Raw genomic sequence first — 16,115 nt, 5'->3', positions numbered from 1 at the left:
ACCCTTGTAGTGATCCTTCAGCTGGAGTAATTAGCTTCGAGGGATCGAAGCTTTCGCTTTGTAAGACTGTTTGAATGAGCAAGGAGTTATCTTCTCTGTAAGTTGGCCCATTCTTTTCTTGCCCAAATAGTAATCCCATGACGTTAAAGTCAAAGCATGGGGGTGCTTCCTCCTTATGGACAGGAGTTGGAATTTCATCTATGAAGTAACAATCCAAGAAAATCTCAATTCCCGGTTGCCTTATGCCATTTACAACAAATGGCTCGGGAAATTCATGGCATGGATAGTCCTCTCCTTCTTTTATAAATTGACCATTTAGTGTATGAGGGTACTGATCCATTGGGATTGCTTTCTTTTGAGTGCGAGCGTCTCTACGCGCCTTTGATTTTTCCTAGGCTCGCTTGAGATCTTTCCGAGTCGGTTCGAAACCAAGTCCGAAAGTTTCTAACTTAGGGAGGCCAGGTGACTCCATCGATTTTGCTATTCCTTTCTTCTTTCCTAGGGTCATCCCAGGAAAATGTCCTTGTTTCTTCAAAATAGCATTTACAATCATGTTAGAATGGGTGTCATGGTAAAGAGGGGTCCTTTCATCCTCCTGGATTAAGGAGACCTCTTTGTTAAAGCCCCATAAGTCTTCATCATCCTCATCGTGCTCCACATTAATGATTGGATTTTCTATAGACTTGATCCTCATAGGCGAAGCATCGATGGTGATAGGAAATCCCCCAACTATAGCTTTTACTTGTTGGTGGAGAGATGAGGGGACGACCTTCAGGTCATGAAGCCAAGGGCGCCCCAACAGCAAATTGAACGAAGCTTTAATGTCTACTACTTGGAAAGTAGTATCATGTTCTATTGCTCCCGCCGTTAAGTTCATAGTAGTTTTACCAAGAGCTTAACGACGAGTGTTGTCGTAGGCCCTTATTCCTTGTGTAGGCGGAGTTAAATCTTCATCCCTTATGCCTAGCATCCTCGCAGTTCTAAGTGGACAGACGTTGATGGCCGATCCGTTGTCTACAAGAGTCATAGGGACATTCATTTTCTTGTAAACTACCGTGAGGTTTAATGCCTTGTAATGTTTGTACCCTTCTGGAGGTAAGTCCTTGTCAGAAAAGGTGATCAAATTAATTGGACTAGGAAGATCACTTGTGAGGAAGTTGGCTAACCCGTCAGGAGTAGTGTCAGAATATATCCCAATTTTGTCCAAGGCATTCATTATAGCCAACCTATGTTCTCGAGATGTCGCCAAAAGTTTCCATACGTTCATCTCAACTTTTGTCTTCTTAAATTGCTTAACGATATCATTGTCTTCAATGATAGGTATGGGAACTTGTTGTATGGTCGGCATAGGTTGTGTTGAAACGGGAGGTTGCATTCTCCCAGATCTTGTGAGGACGTCTATCGATGAGTCTTCCTTAGCCCAAAAGTCATCCATGGCGTTTGAAACAGAAGGTGGAGATCCTATTATGTCTTTTAAATAGACGTCTTCTTCATCACTGTCCCAAACTCCATTAATGGTTGCATCGTCCTCTTGTGGAACTTGGACTAGTTTCTTTTCATCAATCATTTTCTAAATTAAATCCTTAAATTTAAAAAAGTTTTCGATAGTGTGACCCCCCTGATTGATGATACTGACAATTATATCTATTTGTCCTTTTCAATGATTTGAATGGTCTCGGTTCGAGAGGTTTGATCTTGCAACTCTCGGACAGCTTTTCGAACATTTGTGCGTATGGGATCCCAATTGGAGTCTAAATTCTATTACTCTTCTTAGGTTTTTCAGTGACTTGTAAAGGAAAACGTTTTGCCTCATAAGTCGTTCTCATGGATGTGAATTCTCTCTTAGGTTCGTCTTTCGGGAGTGGAACCTCGTCATATTTCTTTTGAAGTTCCTTTATAGCATTGAGAATTTTACATAATAAATGCGATCCTTCCATCATAGACAATGTGAGCGATTGTATGTCTTCTTTACTTGCTGGTTCTGGAAGGATATACATGACGTCGAAGAATATCTTCTCGTCTTCTTTAATGGCATGGATTTCTTTGACAGGTTTAATGAGAGACGAGGGGTCAACCTCGTTTTCCTCATCAGAGATAGCCAAGGCATGAGCGAGAGGTGCATTATCAATGCTTGGCTTCTTACTGGCAGGGGGCAATGGTAGCTTGTTGTTATCGATTTAGTCTTGGATAGCTTCCTTAAGCTTCCAACAGTTTTCGGTGAGATGGCCCCTACCTTGGTGATACTTACAGTGTGCATTGGGTTTTCAATTAGCTGACCTCTTTTCGACTGGTGGGTCCCCAAATGGTCCAATAGGAGTTATAAGACCTTTTGCATTTAATCGATCAAATGCGGTGTCATAACTCATGCCAATAGGAGTAAAGTTTCTCTTAAATGGTTTCTTTTGATTGCTCATAGCAAGGACTTCACCTAGATTAAAAGTGCTAACGTTGTTTGAGTGGGTGGTTTTGGAAGAAGAAGGATTGTCGTTCTTCTTTCCTTTCCAGCCACTGTTGGAGTTATTGTTGGCAGCTTTTAACTTAGCCAGGTCATCTTCAATATTGATCCCAATGTCGTAGACGGCCTTGAAGGTATGGAGGTTTTTTTTTATACTTGAGATGCTTGGAATACTTTTCTTGAAGGTTTTTGATGAACAACCTTACAGACTCTTTTTCACTTGGCACCTCAATTATCTTAGCGGAGGTTTGTCTCCATTTGTTAAAGAAAGAGGTGAAGCCTTCGTTCTCTTTTTGCTTGAGGATTTCAAGTTCTCTATGGTCAGTCTCAACTTGAATGTTGCACTTGTATCTATCAACGAAAGAATTTGTTATGGACTCCCAGGTAGAGGTCTTTTCTTTCTAGAGAGAAAAGAACCATTGTTGGCAAACGGTCTCGAGAGATAGTGAGAATAGAGTGGGGAAAACCTTCTTATCGATACCCTTAATACTCATTATTGTTTCGAAGGCTCTTTAATGAAAATAAGGGTTATCAGTTGCTTTGAATTTCAGGATGTCGTTGGCATTGAACTTCTGCGGAAGAAGATCTTTGTCCACCGAGACCCCTTGTGAAGTAAGCCCTTGAAACTTTTAGTCGCTAGATAATTTGCTTAGACTCTCTTGCATGAGGTCCATCTGTTGTTGTTTCACGGGATCATCGATCTTAAGTGTGAGGAGCTTCAGTGCCTCAGTCACGGTAACTAGTTGGTTCCTAAGCTCATTGACTTCTTCTTGTGTTGCCATTAGTGTCCTAGATTTCCTCTTACGAGCTATGGGTTTGTCGAAAAGTTGGACTTGTACAAAAAGGTTGTCTTTGATTAATCGTCCTTCCTTTCTTGACCACGCGCTGTAATTTAAACCATTTTGCGTTTTAATTACTTAAATCGAATCGACTTTGACTTTACGGTTTATTGAAAGAGGAAAAAAAAATGGGTGCATATTTTTTGGCAAAAATAATGTGTAGGTTTTTAAGAGCTAAGTATAGTATTTTTTTTTTAGAAAAAATGGGGGATTAACATCCGACTTACCCCCCTAAAAAAATGACGGGAAAAAACGCGCATGCAAGACTCTCTTAGACATGGTCAAAGTGTGTGTATTGGTGTGTGCGTTGAGTGTAAGTGACATGTTTGGACTCTTGTGTAAGACCATGGGACTTAGTGCTAAAACTCAATCAATGACTCAACAAAGTATTATTGACAGTAAATTTAACCGAATTAACTAGCAAACTGGTTAATTATACACTAGGTGATGACTCGATCAATAATCCGAACTGTCGTCAAAACGACAGGACTGGCGCCTCTCTTTGCAGTGTAGCGCCAACGACAGAGATGTCGCCAGGCGCCAAACTCCATAGAGTGGCGCTACAGTTCAGACTTTGGCGCCAATACTGGAACTTCAATCTGAGACTGTTTTCGGTGTTATTAATCAACAGGGGTATGCCTAAAGTCGTACTAGGTCAATTCTGATTAAAATATTAGACTTTATTTACTCAAATTAATTAATTAATTAGGCAAAGTTCTTTAAGTCATTAATTTATTAAATTTTAACACAAGTCAAACAAACGGTTAAGAAATCATTGTATATGCACAACAAATAATGCACAATTAGTCAAGTAGGCACAATATGATGCAATGAGTTTGCAACCTAACCATGGCTCTAGTTCTCTAAAGTTCGGGATATGATTTAGTCAATAAAGGGTCCATGGTTAATTGTCCGGATGCACCGCGCAGAAGCCTAACCGCGAAGGGTTGGCGCGAGTTGATGGGACACCGCGAGTTTTAGAAAAAACTCGCTTCCATGGTTTGGTGAATTCAACATTCTCGGATGTACCCTTTGTTGCTCAGAGCGTTCAATCAGGTAGATGGAGAATGAATTCCCAGAAGGTTATGTCCATATGTAGAACACATATGGATTTCAAAAAAGTGAGAAAAACTCAATCAGGAAGTAGGATCAAGCAAACAATGCGAAAAACCGGTCGAAATTAGAACGCATATTTCTGGCTCGGTATTGGAAGAATTTGGCGCCAGCAAACAGAGGTTGGCGCCAGGATTTAGCTATAGCGCCTGGCGACATGGCTGTCTTCTGGCGCTACAGTTAAATGTCTGGCGCCAGATTCTGTTCGCTGAAGCTAATTCCTACATGCCTCAGCAGCTTTCTCTGCTCAACAAAATTTTCCAGTTTCGCGCAGTGTTATTTCGGTCCTAGTTGTGAAAGATATTTCTCAAATTTCCTACGTGTAAAATCCTATGTTTTAACTAATTACGGATAGTCTTTTCAATGAGATCTTTTTTATGCATATGACAATAATGTTAATCAAAATTACGTACATGAAATACTTAGAACGTTTCGAGTCTCATCCACTCATTCTAAATCATTGCCGAAACAAATTCAGGAACTAAAATAGAAATCCTCCCCAATGGAGTCGCCAAAAACTGTAGGGAATATTTCAAACGTTAATCCCCTAGCTTGAACCCCACTGTTATCATACACTAAAGTACGGTGGCGTCCAAAGGGAAAGAAGATAGAGCAAAAGAGTCGCCAACAAGTTTTAGGAACTTGTAAACCGTTCACGAGGTGAAGCTTACACCCCTTAACGATCCAAGAGATCGTTAACTCCATAAGGTCTTGAACCAAATAGGGTTCGGGGATGAAGGTACAAATCCAACCTAAAAGAGATTGAACCTGCCGTAATAATAGGCCTCTCCTTTATTCAGATGGTATTCATGTGCGCTTTCTAACTAACATGCAATCAATAGGATTAACCCTAAACCTGTTTAATCTATGTTGGTTGATTTAATTCACAAATAAAACTATTATTGGCGATCACTTGAATTATAATCAAATTAACCCTAAACAAGATTATTAATTATCTTATTAAGCATGATTACAAGTACAAATTCCCTTTAAACATGCATAAAAAGCGTGATCAAGCAATAACAATAAATATATCAAGCAACATAATAAAAAATCATAAAAAATTATAACAATAATAAAATTATAATCATAATCAAAACAATTATAAAAATAATAATGAATCATGTTAAAGCATAAAAATAGTAAGATCCTAGGCATGATACTAACAAGATTAATAACAAACCCTAGCATGTCACTAAACAATAAAGATCAAAGCTTTAACCCTAACATGATACTAACAATCATTAATATTAGGAAGGAAAATAGAAGGCATCATACTTTTAATCACACTTAATATTAAAGTTACCCTAGACATAATACTAGGAATCAAAATAACAATCTAAGCATGATTTCTATACCATAATATCAATTAAACCATAAAAGTACTTACTTTGATGCGTCGTACCTCTTTCTAATAACAAAATACACACATTAGTAACTTCAAGGAAAATAATAATTAAAACAACAATCAAATTAAATAATTGAAATAGAGATTTGGGACCAAACCTTAAGAAATTAAACCTTTCACGTCTAGGGCAAAGGCAACTTCGAATATGGCTAGGTGTACCTAGATCTAATGAATGCGGAATTTTGTATTTGAGAGAAGCTAGTTTAGAAAAGAGAGAGAGAGAGAAAATTGGTAAACATAGAGAGAATCGGTGATTTTAGTTGATTGTGGATGTTTTGTGGATGAATGAAAACGGAGTTTTTACGACGTTATTTATAAAGAAAATCAGCCAAAAATATAAAATATCAAAACAGAGTTCTAGCGCACATAAAACGATGTTGGCACCAACGCTGGCTATTGGCGTCAGACGCCAACATCAGCGCCAGGCGCCAATGCTAGCGCCAGGCGCTACAGCTGGCGTTTGGCGCTGATCTGGAAATTCACGAGTTTTCTTAAAATTATATAAAAATTGTCGTACATGAGGATAAAATCGTATTTCCCTCAAAAAATACTCTTTGATTTTAATTAAAACTCCAAAAAGTCAACAAAAGTCAATTTATCAATGCTAATTGAATTAGGAATGAAAAGAACCTTCTAGAAGAATCTAGAAGACTAAAATAATTCCTAATTGCATTAGGAATGATAAATCTATATTAGGCCCTCCCCTAGATCATTAGGCCGCATATAAGGCTCAAATCGGGCCCATTTTAGTAAATTAGCCATAACTTCCTAAATATTCATCGGAATTAGGCTTATAATATATCGTTGGAAAGCTCTTGTCAAGCCCCATCCAACTACACTACTATTGGACCCATATCATGGACCAACCAAACTGGATTGGCTGTTTTCTTAAAATAAGTTTCACTACTAGAAATAGGCTAAATTGCGACGGAATACTTACGACGGACATGTTTTTCCGTCGTTAAGGTGGATAATTACGACGGAACAAAATTCGTCGCAATTTAGCGACGGAAAATTACAATTACGAGGCATTTTCCCTCGTAAAATTTACGACGGAAATAAGTTCCGTCGTAATTATAAACTCATTGTCATATTTGAAATTTAATTTTGTATCCTTGACCTTAAAAAAAGGGGGAAAGAAACGCAGAGAGAGAAAGAGAAGTTGCGGCAGGAGAGAGAGAAAGAGAAGGAGAGAGAAGAAAGAACGCGGCGTTCCTGGTTGTTTCCGGCGACGCCCCGGTGAACGAAAGAGAAGGAGAGAGAAAGAGAGAGGCAATTTTTGGAGTCGTTGCACAGAAGAAAGAGAAGGAGAGAGAAAGAGAGAGGGAAGGAGAAGTCGCCGCACGTTTCTTCTGCCGTCGGTGACCCAAACCACAGCCTTCCGTCACGCAACTGCCGCCGTTAGGTCAGTGTACACCTTTTATTTTTGGTTTTTGTTTTTTTTTTTTCATTCGAATCTGAGTTTTTTTTGCTTTGACCACCACAACCGCAGCCTCCGACCTCCGGCCTCCTCCCTTCCCTCGCCGTGGATGGTTGTCGTTGCCGGCGCCGCGCCAAGGTCTAAGTCATGCCAATTTTTTTTTTATTTTTTTTTGTTAAATAATAAACCCTTATTTATTTAATTTATTTTTTTAAATATTTTGTAGGATTTGTACAATTAGATTGTTTGATTGTCAAAAAGAAGTGCAGATCTAAAGGTTAGTCAAATTACAAACTCTAATATTTTGTATGTATGTTACTTTGGTTTGGTTTTGTTTAACATAACTTAGTTAAGTTAAGTTTTTTCTAATATAATGTGTTTTAGTTTAGTTTTGTTAAATTTTTTTTTTTGTAAGTATGTTAGTTTAGTTTAGTTTATCTTTTTGTAAGTATGATTGTTTAGTTAATTTTTTTTTTTTTTTTTTTTTTTTTTTTTTTTTTTTTTTAATATAATGTGGTTTAATTTAGTTTAGTTTTACTAAAGTATATTAGATTAGTTTAATATTATGAAACTTTAGTTTAGTTTATTTAATATAATGTGGTTTAATTTAGTTTAGTTTTACTAAAGAATATTAGATTAGTTTAATATTATGAAACTTTAGGTACGTTTTGTTTGTTTTGTTTAATATGATGTATGTTAGATTACTTTAGTTTATTATAATCTAGTTTAGTTTTGTTTTGTTTAATATAATGTTTCTTACTTAAGTTTAATTTTTTATAATGCATGTTACTATATTTAATATTATGATATGTTAGTTTAGTTTGGTTTTGTTTGGTTTGATTTGTTTATATTAATGTTATGGTTTTATGATATGTTTGTTTATGTTAAGTTTAATTATGATATATTTGTATAATTTTTTGTATGTTAGTTTAGTTTTAATATTTTTTTAAAAAATCATTTGCATAATCATATGCCTAGATACCCGTTCAAGGCATACACATTAGGAGTATGTCTTGAATAGTCCTCGGTTGGGACTGTCCTTGTACGTTTATTCTCACTTAGGTGGTGAATGTATTCCTTTGTTTTAATTGTAAGGAAGATCCTTGCTTGTCATTTCTCTATAATGTTCTCTAGGTACATATATAGGTGTTTTTAATCGCCTATATTGTGTACTCGGGGAACTGTAGGGAGATGCTGTCGGATTTTCCATAGAATTGAAATTCTGGCATACATTCACTAGTGAGAGTGAACGTACAAGGATGGGTTAGGTTGGAGTGATAAGGACCCTTGGAAATCATTTCTCTTCTCATTTGCATTTCCATAACAGTTTGATCTATAATGAATATATATTGTGCTTTATGACTAATGTGATTAATGGCATATGTGTTAGTTATGTAGAACTTGTAATCATGAAACAAAAAGAACGTAGCTGGATGTACGAAAGGAAGGTTGGGAATTCTATTAATCCTGAGTTCTCGAAGGGGGTAGATGAATTCCTTAAATATGTGGAAGATCATCCCGAGAGTAGCAACCCGAATGAAGTTAGGTGTCCATGTTTTAAATGCAAAAATAAACGTCTCTGGGATCCAGATACGGTCAAACTTCATTTGTATCGCAGCGGTTTTTTACCTAATTACTACGAGTGGATGTGTCATGGGGAAGGGTTTCCAGGAACTCGTAGAAGGGAGTCAAATGAATATCGTGAAATGGTTTTGGATGCCTTTGGTCAGTCTCAAGATCAAGGCCATTCCGAACAGCCACCTGTTTCATTAGAGGAGGAGCCTAATGCACAAGCCAAGCCATTTTTTGATTTGTTAAGGGCTTCTGAACAACCGTTATACGAAGGGAGTTCATTGTCTGTGTTAGAGATGGCTTCTAGAATCACTAGCCTAAAGTGTGAGTATAATTTGCCGCACAGATGTGTTGATGGATTTGCTTCTTTGGTTAATGAAGCGATTCCTAACAACAACCACATGGCCGAGACATTCTATGAGGTCAAGAAAATTGTTAAGGGGTTAGAGCTGCCCCATGAAAAGATTCATGCATGCCCGAAAGGATGTATGTTTTTTTGGAAAGATGATGCTCAATTATCTACATGTAGGGTGTGTGGCAGCGACCGATACAAGAAGACTTCTAAAGGTAGCTTAGTGCCTTTGAATGTTCTATTTTATTTCCCTATCACACCTAGGTTGCAAAGGCTTTTTGCAACTAAAAACATTTCTGAGGAAATGACATGGCATGCTAAAAATCCTCGAGTTCAAGGCACAATGGCACACCCTAGCGATAATGAAGCGTGGAAATACATAGATAGTTGCTTTCCTGAGTTTGCCTCTGAACCTCGTAATGTTCGACTTGGCCTATGTACGGATGGATTTGCTCCACATGGTCAGTTTGGGGGACAGTATTCATGTTGGCCTGTCATTTTGACCCCTTATAACTTGCCTCCGTCAATGTGTATGAAAAGACAGTTCATGTTTCTTTCGTTACTCGTTCCTGGTCCTAAAAACCCTAAGGGCAACTTAGATGTTTACATGCAGCCGCTCATACACGAGTTGAAACAGTTGTGGGAAGTTGGGGCAAATACTTACGATATTTCGAGAAAACAAAATTTCAATCTTTGAGCAGCCATCCTATGGATCGTTAGTGACTTCCCGGCTTATGGTATGTTATCTGGTTGGACCACAGCCGGTAAGAAGGCTTGTCCATATTGCATGGAGAAAAGCAAAGCATTTTGGTTCGAAAATGGTGGTAAGGTTTCTTGGTTTGACTGCCATCGTCAATTCCTTCCGACAAATCATCCTTTTCGAAATAGTAAAAATGCATTTTGTAAAAACAAAGTCGAAAAAGGTTCACCACCTCACATCATGTCAGGAGAGGAACTTTGGGAATGTGTGAAAAACCTCCCGAAAGCAACAGATGGCCCCGAGGCACTGAAACGTCTCAAGAATGCAAAAAAAGGGTGGTTCAAGCAAAGCACTCTATGGGACCTTCCATATTGGAAACATCTACTTGTTCGTCACAACTTAGATGTCATGCACGTTGAAAAAAACTTTTTTAATCAGTTGATTCACACTATAATGGACGTGAAAAAGCAATCTTGTGACACCCCATCAGCTCGGAATGACATTGCTAAATACTGTAAACGGCCCCAGCTACATCTTCAAGAGGATGATGGAGGAAAAGAATTCATGCCAAAGGCTCCATTTGCTCTTGACGAGGCTCAGAGAAAGGTTTTGTGTGAGTGGGTCAAACAGCTGCGGTTTCCTGATGGTTACGCTTCCAATTTGAGCCGATGCGTTGATTTGCAATCAGGTAAGTTACATGGAATGAAAAGTCATGATTGTCACGTGTTCATGGAGAGGTTGTTGCCCACTGCTTTGAGAGAATTGCTCCCTACCCATATATGGAATGCAATTACAGAGATAAGCCAATTCTTTCGCGATTTTTGTTGCTACACAATTACAGTTAGCGACATGGAGCGATTGGAAAATAACATAGCTGAGATCCTGTGCAAGCTTGAGAAGGTTTTCCCCCCATCTTTCTTCAACTCCATGGAGCATTTACCAATTCATTTTCCATATGAAGGCAAGTTATGTGGACCTGTTCAATATCGGTGGATGTATCCTTTCGAAAGGTAAATCAAAGGTCCTTTCTCAACTCTTACTTTTATCTCTTTCATTGATTTCCGTTACTTATACTTCTACGGCTACATAAACATAATTACAGGTTCCTCAATCACCTGAAACGAAAAATTGGTAATAAGGCTCGTGTTGAAGGTTCCATATGCAACGCTTATCTCACTAAAGAGATATCAAACTTCTGTTCCAATTACTTTCATCCCTCAGTTGACACAAAAACACGAGATCTAGGTCGAAATGTGAATGCTGATGTGGAATCCCCGGCTGACAACGATGAAATCCCAGAGTTGTTCACGCTGGATAAGGGTCGTATGTCAAATTTGGGTAAAACTCGGTATTTAGATGACAAGGAACTCGAACGTGCTCATTTGTTCGTTTTAAGAAATACCGGCATTCTTGGTGAATACGAAAGGTATATATGTTTAAGATAAACTTTTGAAAATCCCTTAAATTTAATATAATTGCTGCAATGATTAACCATGTGTCATTAATCTATTAAGCAGTTTGAGGACTACATTCTTAGTACTCGAACTTATTTGCGTCGAGAAGATGTCATGGAGAAATGCGAAAGTGAATTCCCTGATTGGTTTCATCACAAGGTGATAATACTTTTCGAACATTGCATCTCGATTAATTTGTGATAATATAATATAATATATTTCATTTCAATTAGTGTGACGCTTGTATTCGTAACGATTATAGGTGAGAGAACAAAAACCAAGTTCCGATGTGTTGTGAGCATTGTCTATGAGGCCTTTCAAGCGTGTTCGAACTTGGAACCAGATATTTGTCGGTGGCTTTAATTTCCACACACAGTCCTATGGCAAACACAAATCTACGATGAATTACGGGGTGTATGTCTCAAGTGAGGACGGTGGAGAGTACTTTGGCATTTTAAACGACATAATTGAACTTGTCTACACCGGTCCCGAAAAAGAGTACAAGACTATTTTGTTTAGTTGTAGTTGGATGGATTGTGGTAAAGGAATGAACATTCATGAACAATACAAGCTTGTCGAAGTAAATCATACTAAGAAGTATCCCAAGTATGATCCATTTGTCTTATCTTACCAAGTGTCTCAAGTGTATTATGCATCTTACCCTAGCCTTAAACGTGATCGGGTTCAATGGTGGGCTGTATTTAGAACTCAAGCAAGGTCGGTGATTGATGCTCCGGTGGATTTAGAGTTTTTGCAGGGTCCTTCCCCACAAGTACATGCAACGCTTTGTCCACCAAATGACATTCCAGACTATGAATTTGATAGTGATGATGATGATGACGATGGCTTTATTATCTAAAGAGATGAAGAAGAAGAAGAAAGCATTGGCTCCAGTGACAGTGACGAAGAAGAGGACATCGATGTATTTTTAGATGACACTAGTGATAGTAATAATGATAGTGATAATGATAGTGGTAGTAGTGATAAGAGTAATGAAGAGGAGAGTATGTAGTTACTCCTTTTACTATTGTCTTCGAATGTTTAGTTTTTAATGACTACTCGGATTTGTAATATTGCATTACATTTTTGGTCTCATTTTATTATTTTAATGTCTTATGGATCTAATTTATGAATTTACAATGTGCGATTATGGTACTAACAACTTTTTCAGGTGGTCATCATGGGAGGAGGAAATAAAGGAGAAACGTCCAAGAGGAGAAAGTCTAAGGGGAAATCTCCGGTTGTACGTGTTGACGAGGATGAGTCAATGGAGGAAGCGGAGGCACATGATTTGGGGGCCTCTCAAGAAATCGTCAGAAATGTACAAGGGCAACAGGAGCAACAGCAGCATCAGGAACAGGAGCTACAGGACCCGCATCCTAATGACTTGCTAGAGTTGGACCCTTCTACACTTTGGTGCGTATGTATTTGTATAATGAAATATCCTTAAATTTGTATTTACTTTGATAAAGTGAATTTGTATTACTTTAACCATGTTTTGTTCACTTTTTGTTGATTATATACTTACATGAATGTCTATCCTTTATTATAGGTTTGATGATATCTCGGTGAAGAATGTGCTCTCCGACTCGCTGACCGGCTACTATGTTCAGCCTTGGAGGAATTATGGAGAGGTTGATGAAGATTCGAGAGAGCACTTTTGGAACTTGTTCAATGTATGATAACTTTAACCTAACATAATACATGTTTTATAAATTATATTGATGGAGTTGAATTTTGTAATAAAGACATTTTCTTGATTTGCAGAAAAAATTCAAGTGGGCACCTGAGTTAGACAACCAAGTGAAGGACACTTTCGAAGAAAAGTTTGCAAATCGCCTACGTGACACGTTCTACAACATCACACACAGGCTGAATGGTCGCAAACCAAGATGGCTTAATAAGGATGTCCACGAAGGCATGATGCGAATTGTTGCCACCGATCCAAAATATAAGAAGCGGTCGGAACAAAACAAGAAGAACCGAAGAGGCGGATCCATGGAAAATGTCGTTGAACCGACCCACTTTCAAGGTTCAATGTCATCTGTACAACATGCTATAAAGATGGTAAGGTTCCTACAATATGTCCAGTAACAATTATGTCATTTGTCTATTAATGAATTTTGGTGGGCTAACATGTTTTCATTGATTTTCTACATGTACATATAAAAGCTGCAAAAAACCAAGGCCAATTACCAAATGCCCATGATCTTTTCTTGAAGACACACTTCAAGGAAGTGCCTGGTAAAGGCCAAGTGGCTGCCAACAACAAAGCAAAAAGGATTGCGGTAAACACTTATTATATGAGTTGAAATATGGCAAATTAGCAAAGTAGAACTCAATATATGCTTATTTTGGATGAATTTGGATGAGTTAGTGTTGTAAATTGACATATGTGCTTATTTCTCTTAATTTCTATCCTTAGGCACTTAAAAGCAATTGATATTGGAATGTTAAAAGAAAGAAACCTTACATTTGCTTGAAAACTTAGAAAATAGGCATGGTTTTAGCCATATAGGCCAAATTTGGATGATTTTGGATAAGTGAGGGTTGAAAATTGACATATGTGCTTATTTCTCTTAATTTCTATCCTTAGGCACTTAAAAGCAATTGATATTGGAATGTTAGAAGAAAGAAACCTTACATTTGCTTGAAAACTTAGAAAATAGGCATGGTTTTAGCCATATAGGCCAAATTTGGATGATTTTGGATGAGTTAGTGTTGTAAATTGACATATGTGCTTATTTCTCATAATATCTATCCTTAGGCACTTAAAAGCAATTGATATTGGAATGTTAGAAGAAAGAAACCTTACATTTGCTTGAAAACTTAGAAAATAGGCATGGTTTTAGCCATATAGGCCAAATTTGGATGATTTTGGATGAGTGAGGGTTGAAAATTGACATATGTGCTTATTTCTCTTAATTTCTATCCTTAGGCACTTAAAAGCAATTGATATTGGAATGTTAGAAGAAAGAAACCTTACATTTTCTTGAAAACTTAGAAAATAGGCATGGTTTTAGCCATATAGGCCAAATTTGGATGATTTTGGATGAGTTAGTGTTGTAAATTGACATATGTGCTTATTTCTCTTAATTTCTATCCTTAGGCACTTAAAAGGAAATGATATTGGAATGTTAGAAGAAAGAAACCTTACATTTGCTTGAAAACATAGAAAATAGGCATGGTTTTAGCGATATAGCCCAAATTTGGATTATTTTGGATAAGTGAGGGTTGAAAATTGACTTATGTGCTTAATTTTCTTAATTTCTATCCTTAGGCACCTAAAAGTATGCGATATAACTCCATATTGTTGGTTGTTTTTTTAACAATATTTTTTTTTATCTTCAATATTTTGTAGGACACCTACCAGAAGAAGCTCGAAGAAACAAGGAGTCAGGGGATTCAGAAGAGTCCCAATGAGTTGTACTGGGAGTCGGTGGGTGGGCGCAATAAGAAGGGTCGTGTGAAGGGACTTGGCCAAAGTGCAGAGCTCTACTATGGCAAACAGGTTCGAGGTTCCCGTTCGTCACAGCAATACACGCCGTCTGTCATTTCTCAAATGCAAGACCAGATGGAACACAGGGTGCAAACTCTCCAAACTCAAATGGAAGCCCGAATGGCTGAAATGGAGAGGAGATACAAGGAGAGTTTCGATGAGATGATGAGTCGTCTCAACAACAACGACTCATGTTCCACCATTCATCCTTAGCATCGAGACCCTAGGAACGACCCGGGTGGTGGTGGAGCAGGCCAGGGTTTCTAGGCGATTGCGTAGCTTAGCTTTAGTCTAGCATAGAATCACTCTAACCTAGCTTTTGTTTGGTATAGATACCAAAATGTGGACTATCTTTTGTACTAGGACATAATTATTATATATATATGTACATAACCATAACCCTAATTTCGTAGGTCGGTAATTAATTTTTTTAAAACAACAATTTTAGGACTCAATATTTAGTTTTAAAACATAATTATTATATTATTTGTCGATTTATCATTAAAAAAATTCAGGTTTGAAAATGCAGAAAATTACAAAATTAGTTTTGGGCTGGAAATACAATTTGCGACAGAATATTTTGTCGTAATTTACATATTTGCGACGGAATTTTCCCTCGCAAAATATTATTTGACGGAATTTCCGTCGTAAATAATATTTTGCGAGGGAATTTTCCGTCGTAAAAAATATTTTGCGAGGGAATTTTCCGTCGTAATCTAAGGTTTGCGACGGAACTTTTTCCGTCGGAAGTTTGCGACGGATTTTCATGAAAAGCCAATTCCAAGGCCGACGATTTTATTTCCGTCGTAAATTCCGTCGTAAAGTTGGTTTACGACGGAATTTCCGTCGTAAAATGGCCATTTTCCTACAAAGGGTTTTCCGACAACCATTTACGACGGAATTCCGTCGTAAACCAACTTTACAACGGATTTTACATAGTTTACGACGAACTTTTTCCGTCGCAATTTTGCTGTTTTCTTGTAGTGTATTCAAAAACAAAGAGAAGAGAAAAGAAATTAAAAACTATCCGCAATACTAAACTTTCCACACTTTCACTTCATTCGATTATGATTCGACGTTAAAGGTACTCATCACCGGATTTGGTTTTGGGGAGACACAAATGGTGTCTACACTACTACTTTCCAAGTAGTAGATATTAAAGCTTCATTCAATCTATTGTTGGGACGCCCTTGGCTTCATGACCTAAAGGTCGTCCCCTCATCTCTCCACCAACAAGTAAAAGCTATAGTTAGAGGAATCCCTATTACCATCGATGCTTCGCCTATGAGAATTAAGTCTATAG

This window comes from Chenopodium album, chromosome 6 (genome assembly GCF_948465745.1).
Source record: "Chenopodium album chromosome 6, dcCheAlbu1.1, whole genome shotgun sequence".
In the NCBI taxonomy this organism is placed as follows: domain Eukaryota; kingdom Viridiplantae; phylum Streptophyta; class Magnoliopsida; order Caryophyllales; family Amaranthaceae; genus Chenopodium; species Chenopodium album.
This window is presented reverse-complemented; position numbering follows the sequence as displayed.